At 40.8% G+C, this 17,906-nt stretch overlaps 1 protein-coding gene across 2 annotated transcripts in view; it reads left to right on the forward strand.

Annotated features, from left to right (window-relative positions):
• The first annotated feature begins 10,245 nt into the window (after positions 1 to 10,245).
• Positions 10,246 to 17,906, forward strand: part of MYH15 (myosin heavy chain 15) — a 95,231-nt gene continuing 87,570 nt past the window's right edge. Inside the window, exons 1-2 of one of the 2 annotated variants that reach the window (XM_083611367.1) lie at positions 10,246 to 10,640; positions 17,669 to 17,803. The gene's annotated coding sequence lies outside the window, so the exon portion shown is untranslated. The remainder of the gene's footprint in view (positions 10,641 to 17,668; positions 17,804 to 17,906) is intronic. The other variant, XM_083611368.1, reaches the window with a different exon arrangement.

The following is a 17,906-nucleotide window of genomic DNA, read 5'->3' on the forward strand; positions in this document are numbered from 1 at the left end:
TGCCCTTGGGCCAGTCACTGTCTGCCTAACCTACCTCACAGGGTTTGAGGGAGGATAAAATTGGGAGAACCATGCATGTCACCTTAAACTCCTTGGATGAAATGTGGAATATGACTATTATAAATAAAAGTGTTGAGCATACATCGCATATCCTCCACCAAAATCAGCAAGACTTGAAAATGGTGAACCTTGACTGGATCATGGCTGTAGGGGCTTGCAAAGCAGCATGTGCAAGGAAATGCTTAAGCATCTAGGAAGTACTTTTAAGCTAACTGCTGTTCCTTAGGATTAGAATATTTTGGGGGGTTTTTTCAAAAAAATTTATTAGTTTTCCAAATTTATTACAAACATATCCACAAACATAAAAAAAACACAAACATATATCCTGACTGTAGAAATTTAACTTTTGTTATCATTGTTAAGTGACTTTCTTGAATCCCCCGGCTGAGTTTCCATATAAATCATTGTAGCAGTTTTCCAAAACTGATTTCACATAAAATTTACTTAGTCCATTAACATCTTTCTTTCTTTTCATTTTAACTTTTATCCCTAGTATTCTACAGCATCACATATTTAAATCCTAGGCCAATCTGATACTCGCAAGTAATTCTATTTACGTTATCTTAACAATATTTAACTAAATAGTCTTTGAATTTCTTTCATTCCTCTTGATATTCCTCCTCCTTCTGGTCGTGGACTCTTCCGGTCAGGTCGGCTAGCTCCGAAAAATCATCTTCATCGGATTAGAATATTTTGTGCAGCCAATGGCCAAGATGAGTCACTGTTCTAAATTTGAGAAGGAAAACAACTGGCATATGCTGGGCAATTCCCTCCCCACCACCACATTACCAATAATGAATAAAGCAACTATGTAAAATTGGATTTCCTTTCTGTAAAGAATATATTAGATCTATATTGTTGAATGGGGGAAATTTATAACCTTTCTTGAAAACCACTGTAAACAGTTAAAATTGTTAGTAGGATTGGAATATCATTTAATGGTGAATTTTCGACACAATGGAGATGTAAAAGATTTGGATTATCAAATAAGATGCAGGAGGAAATGATTAACAATAGGACCCACAAAGGGGAGGAGGGAAGTCCAGGAGATTCCTTGGAATCTTGTTTTTCTGTTGTATGTTCGATATGTGACTGTAAATTTTTAATTTGAAAAACCAAATTTGTAATAAAAAAGATCTATATTACTGATGCTCATTTTATTTCCTTATCTATTTGCTAGTGCTACCAACTTATTTTCCTGTTCTTTCAGTGCCCCTACCCATTCAAATGCCAGACTTGGCAGTTTTCATCCGAATATGGTTTATCAGAACTCATAAATGCTGAAGGAAACGTCATTGCTTTTTAATGCTCGAATACAGCTGCAGGTGAATTACATCTTTTCCCCAAATGCTCTCCTAATGATCCCCAAGCACTCTACACCCTTTGGCACTAGCTAGAAGCATCTGTCCTCAGGGCATGTGTCAGTTAAGATGCAGCTCTACTTGATGGTTAGAAGGGTGAGAGCTTTTTCGACAAGTGACTGTAAATAGCTGGAGCCAGGCTGATCTCTTCTCTATCAGAACTTGACAATTACATAGGAGAAGCTGCCTTCTACTGATTCAGGCCATCAGTCCATCTGTCAAGAAAGAGGAGAAAATATGGAGGAGGGAAATGGGGTTACCTGGAAGGGGAAAGTGGTTTTTTGGGAGATGTTAATTGAAGGAGAATTAATTTGCAGTGAGCAACCAAGAGCAGCACTGAAGGAGGGAAGGAGTGCTGTTTCAATCAATTTTTTAAATTTATTTTGTGGTGACCCATGTAAAAGAACATGCGTAGGGATGCCTGTACCTGATAAGCATGGAGTAAAGAGAGTAAGTAGGAAATGTTTTTCTCCTTTTCTCTACAAATGAAGCCATATGGCAGGAGATTTAGGGCAGACTGAGGCACGTACTAATTCACACAGTGAAGGTTAAGGCTATGGAATTTGCTTCTAAAAGATGTAGCAATGGCTGCCAATTCTGGTGGCTTTGAAAGTTAGAAGGTTAGAAGAAGAATATTTGCATCAGCCACTAGCCATAGAAATAAAATAAAATGTACTGAAGATAGAGGTAAAAACTTAACTATACAAAATACATACTCTAGGCATCAATATTCAAATAATCTTATTCTAATTGCTCCTATTTTTTAGCAGTTTTTGCTGCCACCTGATTATCTTGATCTGTTAGAATAAAGGACACAGTAGCAATGGTTGAGCGACCTGGTAAGGATAGTAGTAGAGGGGGAATAACCTCACTCCTCAAATCTTTATAAAGAGTGCAAGCTCGAAGCACGTGGGCTACTGATTCAATACAGTACTGCCATCTCTACATGGACATAACCGTTTTTCCAGCGGGGTTTTTTAAATTGACCCTCAAGTACAGCTGAAGGCAGTGTATTTAATCTTACATAAGTAAAAGCGTGTCTGTATTTTGGAACTGCTAAATTTAGCAAATAGGGTGCCAACGTATCAAACTGACTAGGTGGAAAATAATCATACCATGGATAAAATTTCCTTATTGTGGCCAAATTATTCTGTTGCTTGATATATAGGCACTGTCTAATTAAATTATTTGCTTTAATGAAACCCAGTGTTAATAACTGTTGTGGTGATAAACCAGAAAAGTACAGTGGTACCTCGGGTTAAGAACTTAACTTGTTCTGGAGGTCCGTTCTTAACCTGAAACTGTTCTTAATCTGAAGCACCACTTTGGCTAATGGGGCCTCCTGCTGCTGCCGTGCCGCCGGAGCACAATTTCTGTTCTCATCCTGAAGCAAAGTTCTTAACCCGAGGTAATATTTCTGGGTTAGCAGAGTCTGTAACCTGAAGCGTATGTAACCTGAAGCGTATGTAACCCGAGGTACCACTGTAAAGCTTTTGGTTGACAGTTTTAGTCCAAGTGCCCTCATGGCAATCTTACAATACTAAATGCTTTTTCCTTTGCATATTTCTGATGTGCTCCTCATTACACTGTTGACTGAAAAATAAGGCCGAGGTATTGAAAAACTTTAACTTGTTTGATCAACTGATGGTTCCTATGCCGTCTATAGGCCCTATAGTTTATTGAAAACACCATGACTTTAGTTTTCTTGTAATTCAGAGCCAGCTGTTCTCTTTGGTGGTATCCTGAGAATGCCCTCAGCAATGTTTTTAAACACACTTTTGTTTGAGAGAAGTATGGCATCATCTGCGTAAAATAATATAGAGATGGCTTTGTGGCCAGTTTAGGGGCATGATACTCTGGGGATGTTAAACTCTGGACAATATCATTTATATATACATTAAACAGTGCCGGAGCCAGGATACAACCTTGCTTAACTCCCTTTGTAGCTGGTACAGATCCTGTGAGCTGCCCATTTGTAGAGGAATGCATTTCAGCAGTGCTTTTATATAGACATTTAATCAAGAACAACAATATGTTATCTATACTTGAAGAGTTCAACTTATCCCATGGTCTTACTCAAGAGATTGAATCGCATGCAGCTTTCAGATCAGTGAAAGCTGTGTGTAGCACACCACCTGGTTTCTTAACAATACTTATCTATGAAATGGGCTAGTACAAAGCAATGGTCTATAATGGATCTGCCTTGTCTAAATCCTGCTTGCTCTTCGGCAAGAATAGCTTCATCAGTTATCCAGTCAACTAGCTTATTGTAAAGATGCTTCGCACATAATTTGCTAATTATAGGTAGCAAACTAATTGGTCTATATATACCCAGATTGGGTGTAAGGCCCTTTTTGAATATAGGGATGACTACCGCTGTGGTCCAAACTTCTGGAAATAACTTTGAAAGTTATTTCCATCTAAAATAAAGCTATTAATGGCTATATATTGCCTTCAGTATCAGAGCTTCTAAGTCTCTGAATACTAGTTGCTGGGGATCATGAATGCTGCTATTATTATTATTATTGTTATTACATACATACATACATACATACATACATACATACATACATACACCGTCTCTTTCCCTGACAGGGACTCAAGACAGCTTACAGATAAGAATAGCTAAGAATAGATATTGTTCTAGCCCAAATGTGTGGAGGGATCTGCATCAGCCATGGCAAATGGTACATTCTAAGAAAATGAAAAAGAGGTTGATTTCCAACTGTTTACCCATTTATCTGGAAATAAAACCTATGATTAAGAGGGCACTGTTAGTGTTTTTAAAAAGTGCTGATTGACAGCATCACGTGGCCATTTTTAGCTAACCAACAAAAATGGTATAGTGAGAAAAAGCTTACCGCGTTTTTCGCTCTATAAGACGCACTTTCCCCCTCATGAAAAGTAAGGGGAAATGTGTGTGCGTCTTATGGAGCGAATGCAGGTGGGAGGCTCTGCTCAGTGCTCCCTTTAAAGAGCCGCGTGGAGTGTGTGTATATATTTATATATGCATAAAACTATGTGGTAGAATACAAATAATTAGTATGGTTTTAATCTGCTTCAGTTTCAGTTGACCTTACCAAAAAAATATTCTTGGGATTTTTTTGAAGTTTGTAAGCTCTCTTTCCCCATCCCTGAGGCAAAAGATCTCTGAAAGTGTCATTTGGCTGCCCCAGCCTCAGAAAGTAGCATCTTCATTCCAGGATCCCTTTCATATCAGAACTGGCTAGCCAGGAAGGAGGAGTGCTTTAAATGAGTCTTTGCAAAATAAGGTAAATACAATATGCCAAGATAATGGTTTCAAAGTAATGGCAAGTACAATACATTCGGGGCTCCAGCTCTGCATTATGTTATTAAAAACTAATTTTGTCTGGAGGCAGCTGTTGTGCTGGCTGGCTATTACGGTAAAATAGCTGGCTATATTGTTTATGTTAGTATTCAAGGGTTACATTTCAACTGTCTTATAAGACAGCCAAAAAGCTTTAACATCTGAAAGGAAATAAAAGGGCATAGTAATTTCAGACTCAAAAGGCTTATATGATAAACTTTGAAAAGCAACACTTATCAGTTACACTCGAGTCTAGCCTCATCGCAGGGGAAAAAGGTCAGGGGGTCATTGCTGTGCCTTTATTTGCCTTGTGTCAAGTGCTTTTATTGTTTCCCACTCTGCCTCCAGAGGACATGGCTTAGAAATACATTTCAATCAATTTTTAATTCATACCCAACCTTTGAAATTGCCTTTTCTCACCCCCTTGCTTTCAAAGTTTGCCCAGATTATGAATCCCACTCATTTCTAGACCACTTCATGCTGTTGCTGAAGGAGGCTCTCGATAGAACACAACTTACAACACAATAGATGTGCCTTTTTTTTATTTCTGGCATTTAGAATCCACTTCTCTCCCTGATATAAAGTACATGAGATGGTGTTAAGATTCCTGTTGCACCTTAGATACGTTGCTGTTCGTACTGCAACAGATTAAGGACAAAATTAGTAGCCAAGGTGTGCGAGAGCTGCAAAATGTTAAGCAGCGTTAGGGAGGCCTACATTGGCTCATGGCCTTGCTGCTTGGGTGGTTGTGGTATTTTAAACCCTTCTCTGCTCATTTAGGATAAGACTTCTGCAATAAAAATGTAACAGATCTTAAACGAAATATGGATTATTGACAACATGAAAGTGCAGGGATACCCAGTTAAGCCCCACCCTGCATAATTGATCACAAGACACGGCGCATGCCCACCATTTGAATGGCAATGCCCATTAACTGGGGGGGGGCAGCACCCTCAAATATTTTAGGCGGGGCTGAAGGGACCTTGGCCCCAAGGAGTTGGCTCCTATGTGAAAGTGCCATAGTTTGATCAGTTGAAAGGAAAGCAAAATTTCCCAAATTCTGAGCTAGGGACAAAGAAGGGAAGTGGAAGCAGGATGAAGTGAATGTGGAAGTCACATGGAGGAAGGATGAAAGAAAATGGCAGTCTGGCGAAGGTCATGGGGTACAAGTTAAGTGTGAAAGAAGGAATGTCAAGAGACGAGTAAAAATTATTGGGAAAGTGTGTTTGTGTGTCAATATAAAAAGTTTTCCGCTTAAAGCCTCTAGATCAGTAAATTTTGACAAAATTGGGCATGCTATGTCATGCAGTCTCCAGAACAAATGTACATGAAGAAAACTGAACTCACTTCTCTACAAGGAAATCACAGCGGCAAAGAGCTTAGCAATTTCCAAGAGGGAGTAGATATTATTTTAAAAGTCAGTAATTATGGTTGGTTATGCCAATCTCTGCCCCCATCCACATCCATGCTGTGACTAGCTCTGCCCTTGCACCACTGCCTCAGTCAATTTTAGCCCTCCCAAGTGGGCCCTGAGGATGGAAAGTTTGAGAGCCCAAGATGAAGAGGAAAAATGTTAAACCAGGAGGACTCCAGTAGAAGTGCATTCATAAACCACTTAACCTGGAGACTTATGTCCTTCAAAGAAGGGGCTTTGAATTTGGAGCAGAATACCAGGCAAGAATTTTTCTTCTGAGTTGAAATCCTATCCCAGTACTCTCTATTTGTGAGAAAAAATGGTTCTAACAATCTAACAAGCTACACGGTGAATAGATTTATTCAGCTTTTTTTTTAAAAAAAAATGTTTAGAGGTACTCTCATTTTCCTACCCATATTGAAATATGAGGCCAAACCTAGATTCACAAAATGTTTAGGGGTATGCGTACCCCTGTGTCCTCCCAGGAAAAAACCACTGAATTTATTTGAATAAGGGCTGCTTTGAACACTTTGACATAGAAGGCTTAGAAGAGACAAGAGGAAAATCCTGAGGCCACCCAGATTTAAGCAATGCTGTAAATTATGTAGTAACACTTCCCTCCCCCCGCCCACTTGCAGCGAGGTGTGATCTCACATACCTGTGGTATATGAATGAATATCACCACAATGTTGCTGAGCAGATTGGGTCTTTCCCAATCAGTTGTTGTCTTTTTTCCTGGTAAAGTGAAAATCATTTCAACGAAACCCATACAATCAGCCCTGCCTGTGTGGCAGAGTAGGACACTTAATTTATAATAGACAAACTAGCAGGGGAATGATCAAGTAAGGATGCCTTTAGGAAATGCGTTTGTGGAAGAGGCATTTTGTTCTGTAGCCTCAACGGACAAAAGTCCGTTGGGGCAAAGTGAATAGTGGCATTATTATGAAGCTTACTTAACACTGCAAAAAGTTTTGAGAAACTTGGGTGCAATCCTGCCTAATCTCCTGGTGTTGAAGACTGAGGGGATGATCCTTCTGAGGGGCTTGGGCTTCAACTGTGCCTGCCTGGAACCAGTGCAGTAAAAAGAAAAAGGAAAAAAGGAAAACCATCACCCTCCTGTGAGCATCTGCCCAGAGACAATGGAGGACTCCTTACTCTGCACCTTCCAGGCCCCAGCTCATATTGTTCTGTTATATAGAATGTATTATAGAAATGTAAATATTGCAACTTGTTCGGATAAGTACCATCATTCATTTCTAAGACTTCTAAAGATTCTGAAAGCAAGCTTCAATTTTATTTAGAGCCACTTTTAAAACTAGGCAAACGTTGGCAAGCTAATAGAAAACTCAAGTGGTGGGTGACTGGCGGGTGATAGATGCATGTGACATGACTGGGTGGGGGACACTGTGGTAACAATAGACAAGCGCACTATCAGTGGGTGATGATTAAGGCAATGCAGACACAAACATTCTCCCTCTTGATTAGACAGATCAGCTGTTTTCTCCAAATTCTAATCCTGACTGGATGAGTTTTAAAAACAGAAATAAAATGCATTCAGTGTAATAACATCTTTGCTGGTGTAGTAGAGCACTCATTAGCAAAAAAAAGTTATAGCAAATAAATATTTTTCAGTGTGAACGGACTGCACAAATCTATTTCATTTTTTTAAAACCAAAAAACCTCCCAAACAAACCCTATAGGAACTTATGAATAGAAATTCATTTGCACGGGACCAACCTGTCAATCAGACCTGCTGTTCCGTAAGGATTTGTGCATCTGTTTGATGTCTTTCAGTTAAATAGCAGCCCTTTATATCAGGCCATACCAGCTGCTTGGAATGTCTGTCGCCTTTATTTCAGAATTCTGTGGGCAAGATGCTGGCACAGCTCCAAGGGGTCCTTTTCCCCTTGGACTCTTGACCTAATTAATACCCCTCATAGGTGTCAACTTGGGGGGACCCTAAGTGTTGAAACACCCACAATTTTTTTACTGTGGGTGCCTGGCTGGTTGACCGAATGTAGCGTGCACATGACGTCACACAGCACAATGTTATGCACTTGCTGTGGCACGCCGTGTGATGTCACCAGTGTGACATGCGTGACATCACATGCAGATGGCTGACACCCACAATGTGGGGTGGAACCTGGCACACCTGATATCCCTATTGCACCTAGCAATATCTTGCCCACAATACTCATGATGTGCTGCTTGATGAAACACCTGTAAGGCTGAAGTGGCCTATGGCTAAGTTGGCTCTTCTCACGGTTGGCATACATGTGTTAAAGAGGCATGTTGAGTCTTTTTTTATATAATGCACATGGAAATATTACTGTACATCATTATGATTTTTTGTTTTGGTTAATTTAACAATCTGCAATAACAATAGAATTTTGGTTTAATTTTTTAAAATTAAAATTGTTGTCCTTTGCTACATTCTTGAACATGATATGAAATCAACTTTAAGAGAAAGAGAACTGAAGGACGGCCTTCACCATCATGATGTCCTTCAGGCAACCATCAGCCTCAGGCAGCACAGACTGCTTTCCATGTATATGTGAAGGCCTTTTCATCCACTGTGAGGCAACTCATGCAGTTCTCAGATTTAAAACCAGAAAAATAATGTTTTGGCTCTTCTACCAGGCTAGCTCCCGACTAGTACTCTCTGATAAGGGCTGGGGAATCTAGCTAGGCACTCTAGCTAGGATTCTTCTGCCAAATGGCTGAATAAGTGTATGGGAAATGCATTCGGACGACAAAATGTATTGAGGAGTTAGTGATCTGACACGGAGCACTTCCTCCCTCTGTTCCTTCCCCCTCCCGCACACTTGTTAAGTTTTTTGATGCTATGAGAACAGTCTTTAATGTCCTGAGAACATTGGGAGGACGTGAAGCCCCCCACACAGCTGCCTTAATCAGTTGTGGAGGATAATGCTGGGTACCTTCTTTGATGCTGGACATTGTTTTGAGAAAGTGAGGCATTGGGAGCAGGTGGCTAATGATCTGCACGTAACCAGTCTTGGAAGCCCCACAGGCTATCTGTAAAATTAGACGGTTTGGGCAGAGTTTCTCTGAAGCTCATGCAGAGACTGATTGGCTGCAGGGCCGTGCAAACGGGGGCTACCTGGGAGAGTCACTTCGCTGCTTCTTGAGGGCTTCCAAGTGGCAGGTTGAAGTGCTTGCTTGGTATGTGTACATTGCTTGCTGTTTTGGAATAAAATCTTTAAACTTTTCACTCACTTGTATATTTTGTTTTGCTTCTGAATCTCATTTTAAAAGAACCACAAGAAGCATGAGAAGTAGATACACATGGCAAACCCCAAATACTTAATAAATGAATGGATTTCTTGGATTAACATCAGCGGTGATCTTCATCCCCCAGGTCCCTACCAATATTTGCAGGGTGGGGGGAGGTTAATGTCACACGTCCCTTTGGATCCAGCTTTGGCTTTTGCCTTCTGTACTTGGAGCCCAGTAGTTGCTTCGTGAGTGTTGGTGATGACTAATAAGAGCTCCGAGAGCTCCATCAACCTCGCTTCCTGCAACTGAGTTCTCCCGCTAAAGGCATGACCTATTTAGAAGTTCTTAAGATACAATAATGATCAAATGTCAGCAGGACAGAATGAGTAATGACAGCTTTGAAATTTATCCCTACTTAGACTGGAATAGCTGGGGTTGGTGGGAGGGAGGAGTGGCACTTGCATAGGGTGTTTCAGTAGACAGTTGTGTGCTATGCTGCCAAGCACTCTTGTCCACTTGAAAACACATTAGAGATTAGGCGTGCCTTTGTCTGCTTGGAACTAGCGAAGTATGCAGCATTATTTTCCTTTTGCGACCTGAGAGTTTCTTTTGATCTCTTCTCCTGATGCAACTCCAAACTGTAGGCCTTTTTGAGGCCAAGGAACAATAGGGCATTTTCACACGGCATGAAACAGATCTAATTGCTTTTGCATACGCAGGGCAAACTGTCAATCAGGCGTTCGATAGGTGGCATTCAAGAGTAAATCCGGCCATTTGCTCACCACCTGGGCACCATTTCAATGCATTTTTCATAGGCTGAGTAAAGAGCCCAGGAGAGCCTCAGTGACAAGCTGACCTGATTTCACAGTGAGCGAAAACTGCTAATTATGATGACTCCATTGCAAGGTCTGCATGCGCCGATTCTACAGATGGCCTGGTTCCCAGGGCTAAACCAAAGAAAATGGTGGAGGGCTGCTCTCAGATTTTCTGTGATTTCTGTGAGTTTTGGCAACTACCTGCAGTAGGGGTGATCTGCAAATTACCAAACGATCAGCCAGCAAAATACTGCCATTTCATTACTGTGGATGGACCTCTCTCCCTAAGGTTTTGCCTTAAAGAGATGCTCAAATAGAATCATGCTGCCAGAACAGGACTTCGAGGCAGAGGCCCTAGGACCCAGGACAGCACTCAACAGAATGAGCAGGAGAACACTTTCCTGAATCTAAGCATTAACCATATGGTTGGTTTGAAAGCCACACTTAACAGTTTTGTATTTTTACAAGGGGTAGGGGAATGACTTAAAATGCAGAGATCATTGCTAATGCGACCAACATCAGCACTGGATATCCTTAGGCAGCTGCCAGGGATCCAGCACTTTGTGTGGGACCCACCTTTAATTTTTATTTTGGCTCACTGGTCACTGAGTCTATCTGTCATTTAAATTTTATGTTGTAGCATCACTCTGAGCAGGAATGGCCCACCCATGAGGCAAGGTGAGGCAACCACCTCAGGCAGCAGAATGCATGGGGGCAGCAGATCCAGAATGCATCTTCTGCTGCTGCCACCACTGCCTGCCACTCCCATGGTGGCCGTGACAGCTGTGGCATGCTCCTTAGAGGAAGGACCTGCTGTTTCCTTGGCAGCCCCTCCCCCCCAAATATTGCCTCTCCAGCAGCAGCCTCTTGGTGAACAGGTTCCAAAATGTCTTGGGCCAACCCTGGTTCTGTGAGGTTCAAATGGCAGCTGCTAGGCACCTGGTTGCTGCTCAGAGTGCTGATGCTGGCTGCTACCACTGCCATCTCTATGAAGTAGGCTTCCCAGGTCCCAGAGGAGAGGGCCTATCCAAAGATCTACTCACATCTGCCACTAAGCCTGGTTGTCACCAAGTGCTTCTCCATCTCCATGTGCTGCTTCAAGATATAGTGGCTTGCATCACTATCATCATTATTACAACTATTATTTCAATTTTTCATGGGCCCTTCACTATCTGGTCCCAGGGAAGGAGGCTACAACCATCTAAAATTCAATACTCAAAACAGTTCAAAACAAATTACAGTGGTACCTCGGGTTGCAGACGCTTCAGGTTACAGACACTTCAGGTTACAGACTCCGCTAACCCAGAAATAATACCTCAGGATAAGAACTTTGCTTCAGGATGAGAACAGAAATTGTGCGGCGGCAGCAGGAGGACCCATTAGCTGAAGTGGTGCTTCAGGTTAAGAACAGTTTCAGGTTAAGAACGGATCTCCAGAACAAATTAAGTTCTTAACCCGAGGTACCACTGTATAATCACAGGAACAGGATGGGTCCTGAAAACATGCCAAAGACCAGGGTAAAGAGGCGCATTTTCGGCATATGACAGAAACTGTATAATGAAGGTACCAGGTGCATTCGGTGTGGAGGAAATGCCACAGAAAGTGCCCTCTTCCAGGCTGCCAGCCCTCGAACACATGAGGGCAGTGCAACTACCAAGATGGCTCCTGAGAGGATCTGTAGGGAAAGATGTGGTCTTTCCTATAGTGGGGGCCTGAAGCTTTCAGAGTTTTAAACAGTAATGTAAGCACCTTGAATTGGGCATAGAAATGAACTGGCAGTCCAAACTGGCATGGACAATGCTTGACAATAGTAGGCAATTGCAGTTTCTCAGTGCTGGTCTTTTAATAAAAAACATGCTTCAGCACCCAGTCTGGAACAGATGTTTTATACCCAGGGCATTATATGGAAGAACAAAACTGTTGACGTCAGTTACCAATTTTTAAAAAATGCATCTAGTTCTTCATTTAGAAAGGAGTAAGGTGTCATAAGTAGATTTTACACAATCCAGACAACCACTCGAAGATTGTGGCACTCTATTTCACACTATCTCTGTGCCTAGAGAAGATTAATCTTATTACATTCTTTTTCCAAGAGGCAATGTTATTAAAAATAGACTAAACTAGTTGCAGGATAATTTATCAGCATTTCTTATACGCTCTTGTTTTAACCTACTAATTAAAGGAATTTTGACCTTTCCACATAATTAGTTATGGTGTTTGTTTTGTTTCCAAATTTAACAAAGAAAAGTCACCTTTCCCATGAATTAGTTCAAACAACGGGAAACATAAAAATATGACTGAAATATTATCACATTGAAAACAGCCAAAGTTAGTAAAGAAAGCAAATTAGCCATTTCTGACAGCAGCTAGAACTTGAAATGATACATATGCCAACAGATAAGGAACCATTTATCGTCTCAGTATGGGGAAATGGTAGAAATGTTTCCACCAGCTGTACTTATTTGTGCGGTATCTGATTTTCTCACTATATTGCATTAAACATCCTGTGGATACAAAGTCTAAGAACTTTGCTGCTGTATACTGACTTTTGAAATTTGAAATGTTGATGATTAGAGGTCCCATCTGGGCATTCAGACTACTTGCATGTAGGGAGAGTAGGAAGTGTGTTGCAAAGTCCTGCCCCCTTCAGTCAGTCATCAACTCTCCCCGAGTGAGGGCAACTGAAGCAAGAAGCCTCTCTCCACTTGTGTAGAGCAATTTATGTTCTAGACTCTAAATTGTGTGGAGTCTCTAGGTGTAAAAAAAGAGAAGAAGAATTTGGATTTGATATCCTGCTTTATCACTACCCCAAGGAGTCTCAAAGCGGCTAACATTCTCCTTTCCCTTCCTCCCCCACAACAAACACTCTGTGAGGTGAGTGGGGCTGAGAGACTTCAAAGAAGTGTGACTAGCCCAAGGTCACCCAGCAGCTGCATGTGGAGGAGCGGGGACACGAACCTGGGTTAACCAGATTATGAGTCCACCGCTCTTAACCACTACACCACACTGGCTCTGCTTCATAAAACACCCTCCAACTCACAGAGGGCTAAAAATGGACTGAAGGTGACACACTGGAGGGAGCAGAGCATTATTTGCACACATGCAAATAATTTGGACATCTAAATAAGGCAAAGGTGGCCAACCAATTAGGATTGTCTTTCTTCAGAACTTGTTGGAGCCAATCAGATTTCAGAACTTTGTGGGGATCTTTTCATTATTTTTGAAGACTGCCTTCTTGAGGCACTTGAGGTACAGGTTAATTACACTTCTTGACAGGGCTTCTGTCCCACACCCTGCCTTCACAACAATGTTCTCCTGGTTATAAACGAGGGGGTTGCAGCCCATCTTGTTTGAGGTAGCACCATTTAATCAAGCTCTCACAGGATCAATAATTCATTGCTCAAACAGGGTGAATAAAAAGGATAAATATACATACACCCATAAAAGGAAATAAAGTTCTCTATTCCTGATTTTTCTAAGTTGGGAAGGGTGTGTGGAATAGCTTCAAGGATCAGAGAATAAGAAAATAATAATATTTCATCTCCTCTTGTTTGTTTGTGTTTAAATGTTGGAGTGGGATACCTTCCCCCTGTGGCTCTGGTGTTCTCAAGGGTGTACATGACTCACAAAGAACTCTGTGCATATGGAACTTGGTGTTTTTTATGCTGTTTTCTACAAACAATAGGGGAACTTCTCATACATCCATAAAGCTCTTCAGCTCATTAAAAAGAAGAATGTAACCATGCCATGTGGGAAGCTCAGCTGCTTATAAGCAGTTCCTAAACCCAGTGGAATACTTTGTTTTTACACTGCAACATTTTGGTATAAAATGTTTTGGGTTTTACAAAACCGGATGAAGGAGTGTTGGCTCTCAGCACATTCTGGATACTTTTAACAACCTAACTGGAGATGGGTCTCCATTCCAAGGCTGCTTTCAGGGACATTGGATCCAGTCATGCTTAGGGGAAATATGTTGAAAACAGGCTTTACTTAATTTACACTGGCTTTCCCTAATTTATCTGCTCTGCTTTTACTTCATGGTTACATCACATTGGACATTCCTCTGGTAGAATAATGTTGAATCAATTTGGCTGCTCAAGGCACTTTTGAATGCAAAAGAAAAAAGCTATCATTTTGAGTTTGTGTTTTCAGTGGAGAAAGAAGTATAGTCGATGGGAATTTAAATTGTGGTGATAGATTATAGAGAATGTGGCTTCTTCCCTGATCAGGTGCACATTCATGCAGTCTTATTTCAGCTATTGTCTGAAAGGTCTGCACCATGAATCCTGCCAGTAATTGGTGCGATACAGTTTAAAAAGTAAATAACAACCTCCTTCAAAGAGATCCAGTCCCTTTCCTACTGAACCTAATTATCTTGTTATTGGGTCACCAATTCTCAAAGCCTGTTGAATCAACACTTTTTGTGAAAGTCCTATCTTCTGCAAATCTTTATTGTGGCAAGCACTCTTTCCCCTGGGCAAGACGTTTTAAAGAGCACATTAGCAAGAGCAGATATAATCCGTAAACAATGGCTTTATACTTGGCTGGCTCAAAATAGCTAATTGCCTTTCTGAGTAGAATCTAGGAATAGAACATCTAACCTTTGCTCTCTCTCTTTTTTTACTGTTAGCAGCATTCAACGTTTGCACAAGCAGACTATTTGGAGCCTTGTTAGCACTTCGGCTTCTAGTCAACTTAACATAACTTGCAGTATTTCCATTCCAACAGGACATCCAGACTGCACATGAACCCTAAGGCATTCAAAGATGTGGGAAACTCATACACTTGAATGCCTCTATATTAATAAGGATTTTGGACCAGGAGCTTTCTACCATCTTTGAATGGTCTGCCAATGGCAGCCTTATCTGGAGCGTACATTTTTATAAGTTTGAGATTTGAGAAACTGCATTCACCACTTGCCATTGAACACTAGAAGTGTGAGAAGTATCCTTACAGCAACAGAAACATTAGGCACAATATTCAAAAAAAATTTGTTTTTGTTTGCTGTAGTATGAAGAGAAGTACTCTTTGTGGCAGCATAGACTTTGAAAGTCTTTGGGCTATTGTTATAAGTTCACAGCACAGCTCTTCAGCATCAATATCTTTGTTTCCATTGTGGATCGATTATTTTTCCAAATTCTTGCAGGCCTTAAGTACATCATTAGTAGATTTTTTAAAAAATAATTCCAAATAGGGAATTAGTATATTGTTGCATCTGTTATATCAACAGATTGTATGGTCATGTCTAAGAAAACACAGGAGGAACCTACTGTACTTTGATTTTCTGCTTTAGATCTTGTGGTGCCTCTTCTTGGGCCTCATATTCAAACTGCTATTTCTTTCTCCCTTTTCTAACTTGATCTGTCTCAAGGTTTGGTGGTATTTCTAGCTCCTTGCGATCTCAGTAGCATTTATCAAAACTTTGAGAACTCTGCATCCCACAAGGTAATAACTGATCACTCGCAACTGGATTGTAGCTGAATTTAAATCGCTTGTAAGTTTGACTTCAAAAAAGGATGTTGTCCCATGTAACAAGGGAATCTCACAAACTTGAACTTACAAATTGTATCACCAAGAACCTTAGCTTCAATTTGGGAATTATTTCCAGATACAATGGTACCTCGGGTTAAGTACTTAATTTGTTCCGGAGGTCCGTTCTTAACCTGAAACTGTTCTTAACCTGAAGCACCACTTTAGCTAATGGGGCCTCCTGCTGCTGCTGCGCCGCCGGAGCATGATTTCTGTTCTCATCCTGAAGCAAAGTTCTTAACCTGAAGCACTATTTCTGGGTTAGCGGAGTCTGTAACCTGAAGCGTATGTAACCTGAAGCGTATGTAACCCGAGGTACCACTGAAAACCTTTTAGGCTTGTGTCATTAAAGATTTAAAAAGAATGCATTGCATGGTACAAAAGAAGGGCACATGGGTTAATGTCCAGGACCCTTTTTCATATGCCATTTTCTTTGCTTTTCATGTCACTCCCATTATCATAACCTTGACCATGCAGATTCCCAACTGGTAATCTCATCTACTCAAGCTGTCCAAAACAGTTTCTGTTATAAAGGCACCTGTAGTAGTAGTAGTAGTAGTAGTAGTAGTAATAATAATAATAATAATAATAATAATAATAATAATAATAATTTATTATTTGTACCCCGCCCACCTGGCTGGGTTTCTCCAGCCACTCTGGGTGGCTTCCACAAAGACCAAAAATACACTAATATAGTGTAGTCTCCTTTAGAACAATTCCCAATAAATATTATCTTAGATAACCTCAGCCCCAGACATATCATTATCTGATTGTTTGATTACATCAGCATAACACACAATCATTGTCATTTCTTCAACTTGACTAACATCAGGTGTGAAGTCCATAATAATTTCATTGAGGAGGTAAATCTGTGTCTGGATGCTACCATTGCAGATAAGGGCTCACTTGATTGAACACTGTACCATACGAAACATGCCCTCTGCACAGAAAACGTATGGTATTTTTGAGCCCAGACTTGCTCCTGATAGGCTTGTTTTCTATGTGCAGGGTACTCTACGGATGTGGCCAGAAGTTGCACAGTCTGGACCACAAGTTCTCTATGTCAGTCAGATCTACATAATCTAACTATCCAATTCTCTGACTTTACTAGTAAATAAAACACTTTGTACTATGCGTGTATTAAAGTCCAATGGCTTTGAAAGTTTATAAACTATTTTGGAGCACACTTGTTCATCCCAATCTAGAGAGACATATCAGGATATGGATATGACTTCTTCTTGCAAAACCCACTTTTCTGGACTGGAAGCAACAGTGGGTAGCATCTAAATGCTCCCCCCTATCCACATTCTGGCACATGAATAGTAGCTTGAAGGATGTTTCTTTCAAACTGGTGTGCTGTTAGTTCCAAGTAGGCCCTGGAAAACATCTTTTTCCAAGTCACCCTCCTATGCTATTCTGTAAACTGCAATACCACGAGTAGAATTTTCCCAGGTGATCAAAGTGATACAGGGATAGGCAGTCTTTCAGTTCATATGCATGTAGGTCTGTTCATGCAGTCTAATGAATGCTTGTAGGGGTGTGTGTGTGTGTGTGTGTGTGTGTGTGTTTGTGTGTGTGTGTGTTGGGGAGGGGGTCATCTTTTGACATGCTCTTCTTTCCTCTCCTCCATGCATGTTCTCTCATTGAATTGTTTGTCTGCAGAGGGTTTTGAGCTTTCCTTCCTGAAAAGTAACATCTCAACAATCCTTGAAAGTTACTGGCTTGCAGTTCGTAGTTTTTCTGTTGAAGCAAGCTATGATTAGACAAAATTCTGCCCCCCTCCCCAAATTAAAAATAAAAACAATGTATATTGCCTTAATGAAAGGATGCTGAAGATAAACCACATATCAAGTAGCAAACCACTCCCCTTAGAATGCCACACATGCTGAAGTGCTTTGTGGCTTTTTTCCTCTTCTTCTTCCAGGGCCCAGAAGACAAATATAGAAACAAGGGGAACTGTTGATGCCCTGTACAACGTTATCATCAATGACCTTGGTAGAAGGTGTATATAAAGTCCAGAGCAAGCACAAACCCCTTACTTGGTCCTTTACTTTTCAGGGTAGGTACCAATCTCTCTTCTAATTGTATATATATATATTTGTAGTCCAGAGTGCTGTAACCTTTTCTCAGTATTGTATTTTATGCTGCTAAGATGTAAAGGT

Source organism: Podarcis filfolensis, assembly GCF_964270895.1.
Source record: "Podarcis filfolensis genome assembly, chromosome: 4".
NCBI classification, from domain to species: domain Eukaryota; kingdom Metazoa; phylum Chordata; class Lepidosauria; order Squamata; family Lacertidae; genus Podarcis; species Podarcis filfolensis.